Here is a 3,075-nt window from a genome sequence, read left to right on the forward strand (position 1 = left end):
CCTTATTCCAGAAGATTTTGGAGCTGCTGCCACTCTCTCTGCTAAACCTGGACAATTCGAAAAAATGTTTCAGACACTTATAAAGATTTTAATAGACCTTCCTCTGTTCTTACTGAGGGTCTTAGGTATTCCTACCTATTCTTCTCTGAAATAATGGTAATATCTTGGGTTTTTATGAAAATTTCGAAGAGTATATAGTAGAAATACAAGCCAACAATTTTATTTTCTTAGCTGAACATGGAAAATTATGGGAAAGAAATGTTGTGCTAGAATTGCTAGGTGCAACCAGCAATGGTTAAAAAAAATATATCATTTGGAGGTACATATAGAGTACTTTTCTCCACCTCTGCCTTTTCACTAAATTATGGTACATTGGAAAACATATGACTGGCGTTAGGTAGACTTGGACTCAAAATCTTGGTCCTGCCTCTCAGCAGCTCTGAGTCAGTAGATATCCGTTTCTTCCTCCATAAAATGGGGATAATTATGCTACCTACTGAGGATTATTACGAGGCTATTATGAAAATAACCTTGTTCATCCCTGAGATGCAGTCATCACCTCCGCTAAAAAGCTGTTCTTTGCCGGGCTCGTTGCCACAGCCTGTCATCACAGCACTTTGGGAGGCCGAGGCGAGTGGATTGTCTGAGCCCGAGGGTTCGAGAACAGCGCGGGCAACTTGGCTAGACCTCGTCTCTACAATAAATAAAAAATTAGCCAGGTGTGGTAGTGCCCGCCTATAGTTCCAGCTACTTGGAAGGCTGAGGCGGAAGGATCGCTGGAGCCTAGCAGGTCAATGCTGGGGCGGCCGTGAGTATGCCACTACACTCCAACCTGGGCGATGGAGTGAGACTCCGACTCAAAAAAAAATAAAAAAGCTGTTCTTGACTCTTTTCTCCTAGAAGATAAGGTAAATGTCTTCTCTCTCTGCACGCCCCTCCCTTCTTCCCCACTCTGCATCGGAACCCTATGCAATCCCTGCATTTCTTATTGTATTAAAATCGCGTCTGTATATGCCTGTCACTCCCGCTAGACTGTGATACATTTATAACTCGTATTTCTAACACTTAGTAGGATACTTGCCTATCAAATAGTATAGTCTCAGCAAATGTTTGTTAAGTGAACGAATGACATATTTCCAGTGCTTGTGCAGTACTTAAAACATTGGAGGCATCAAATAATTTGTTGGGGTTTTTTTTTACTTTTTAAACTTTTTTTTTAACTTTACTTTTTACTAATTTGGTTCTACTTTTTTTTACTATTATAAATGGGAGACCAAAAGTTTTATTCAGAATAATAAACCTCTTGCTCATGATGTTTTAACTAAAAAAGGTAAGGCTAGAACTATTTTTTGATTCCTTATGGGTAATTAGATACACTGAAGGGCATGGTTCATGGAAGGTTAAGATTTATCAAACTTGATGAATAACAGGATGAAAATTCCTGCGAACCTTTAGCCATAGCCTATGCACATGCATCCAGAAAGAAAATTAATTGTTTGACCCTTTGTCCATATTTTTTGTAAATATATAACTTGGCAGTGTCAATTTAGATCATCAAAGCAATGTATTGGAGACCTTTTGCATTTGTCTCAACTGCCGTATTTCACTGCATTACAAATGATGTTAATTCTGTACTTAATTATGCTTACCATAATTTATATGCAATCCAGTGTTTATCAGTTGGACATAACAAAAATTCTGTTGCTTTCTCCCCACATTCTTTCTGCTTATCATTTGTTGATTTCTGAAAGCAGCTGGAGTTGTTCCATACGAATGGAAACAAAAATGCAAGTCTCTCTAGATAACATCTTATAGCAACTGCAATCTTTGTCTTTTAAAGAATTGTTGTACATCCTCATGCAGACTTGTAACCTGATCTTTGCTGTCCTCTCAGATCAGAAGAAATTTCCCCATAGATTGAAAAAGAAGCCTACTCACCCAGGGTTTTCCAAAAGCATGCTTGTTTCATTCATTGAAACAGAACTTCTATTTAAATTGACAGCTATAGCTGTCAGACACATGTTGATGCTTTAAAGAAATGATTTATGTTTGAGATAATGCGTGTGCTAATTACCCTGATCTGATCACTATACATTACATGTATTGAAACATCACTATGAAATCCCACAAATATGTACAATTGTTTGTCAATTTAAAAAATGATTCAAATGATTTTAAAAAGCTCACTTCACTATAATGACTGAATATTTGTATCTTAAGTTCTCATAGTTTCAATTAGTACATGTGTCTTGGGAATTTATTGTTTTTGCTTTTAAACACACAATTTAAAAAAAGAAATCTATTTCTTTATTTGCAATAAGGTCTTGCTCTGCTGCCCAGGCTGGAGTGCAGTGGTGAAATCAGCTCACTGCAGCCTTGAACTTCTGGGCTCAAGTGATCCTTCTGCCTCAGCCTCTCAAGTAGCTGGAGCTACAAGGTATGTGCCATCCCACCCAGCTGATTTTTTTTTTGGTAGAGACAGGATCTCCCTGTGTGGTTCAGGCTGGTCTTAAACTCCTGGCTTCAAGCAATCCTCCTGCCTTGGCCTCCCAAAGTGCTGGGATTACAGGTGTGAATCACTGCACTTGGCCCTGTTTTTGTTTTTTGAAACAGGATCTTGCTCTGTCACCTAGGCTGAAGTGCAGTGATGCTATTATAGCTTACTGCAGTGTCAAACTCTTGTTTTCAAGGGATCCTCCCACCTCAGCCTCCAAGTAATTAGGACTACAACTGCATGCCACCATGCCCAGCTAATTTTTAAAAGGTTTTTTTTTTAGAGAGACAGGGACTTGTTATGTTGCCCAGGCTGGTCTCAAACTCCAGGTCTCAAGTAATCTTCCTGCTTCAGTTTTCCAAAGCTCTGGGATTACAGGCATAAACCACTGTGCCCAGCTAAGTATTCAAAAGCATCATAGTTATGTGATTTTCTTTCCCCCCAAGAGTTCTAAGACTAAAATATTTATGGAAAATATTTTTTGGTGGTTATCAGTAGTTATAAAAAATTGACATTTCTGAGAGTGTTTTTGTAGATCAAATTTAGGTCATTATAAAATATGCAAGTTATGCTCTAATATT

This window comes from Carlito syrichta, unplaced genomic scaffold (assembly GCF_000164805.1).
Source record: "Carlito syrichta isolate Samal-C Ts95f unplaced genomic scaffold, Tarsius_syrichta-2.0.1 Scaffold91636, whole genome shotgun sequence".
Lineage (NCBI taxonomy): Eukaryota > Metazoa > Chordata > Mammalia > Primates > Tarsiidae > Carlito > Carlito syrichta.